Source organism: Piliocolobus tephrosceles, unplaced genomic scaffold, assembly GCF_002776525.5.
Source record: "Piliocolobus tephrosceles isolate RC106 unplaced genomic scaffold, ASM277652v3 unscaffolded_32770, whole genome shotgun sequence".
In the NCBI taxonomy this organism is placed as follows: Eukaryota; Metazoa; Chordata; class Mammalia; order Primates; family Cercopithecidae; genus Piliocolobus; species Piliocolobus tephrosceles.
Window position 1 is genome coordinate 1 of NW_022316277.1, and position 802 is coordinate 802.

At 43.8% G+C, this 802-nt stretch overlaps 1 pseudogene; it reads left to right on the forward strand.

Moving 5' to 3' along the window:
- The first annotated feature begins 3 nt into the window (after positions 1 to 3).
- Positions 4 to 435, forward strand: LOC113222640 (annotated as a pseudogene).
- The last annotated feature ends 367 nt before the right edge of the window (positions 436 to 802 follow it).

Genomic DNA, 802 nt, shown 5'->3' on the forward strand with positions numbered 1-802 from the left:
GCCATCCGTGAGGCCATCATCCTGGCCAAACTCTCCGTTGTCCCGGTGCGCAGAGGCTACTGGGGGAACAAGATCAGCAAGCCCCACACCCTCCCTTGCAAGGTGACAGGCTGCTGCGGCTCTGTGCTGGTGTGCCTCATCCCTGCACCCAGGGGCACTGGCATCGTCTCAGCTCCTGTGCCCAAGAAGCTGCTCATGATGGCTGGTATTGATGACTGCTACACTTCAGCCCGGGGCTGCACTGCCACCCTGGGCAATTTCGCCAAGGCCACCTTTGATGCCATCTCTAAGACCTACAGCTACCTGACCCCTGACCTCTGGAAGGAGACTGTGTTTACCAAGTCTCCCTATCAGGAGTTCACTGACCACCTTGTCAAGACCCACACCAGAGTCTCCGTGCAGTGGACCCAGGCTCCAGCTGTGGCTACAACATAGGGTTTCTATACAAGAAAAATCAAGTGAATGAAGCCTGTTTAAAAAAAAATAAAATTACCTTTGTTTTCTCTTTAACCTCAGGAATATTTAATGATGGGCTTAGTGATTTCCAAATATATGAAAATTTTTGTTGTTGTTGGCTTTGAGGTTGAGAAACACAATATGATATTGATTGTTTAGAATGTATTGATTATTCTCTTTGTCTAATTCATGAGCTACTTTTGAAAACATAACAAAATGTATATTCTTTATTTTTTCGATATACATTTGTATAGGTTTAGATAAAGCTTATTGATCACGTTATTTATACCTTTTTAGTTCTTTTAGTTTTATCCTTTCAACATTACTAACCAGTTTACTAATGGAC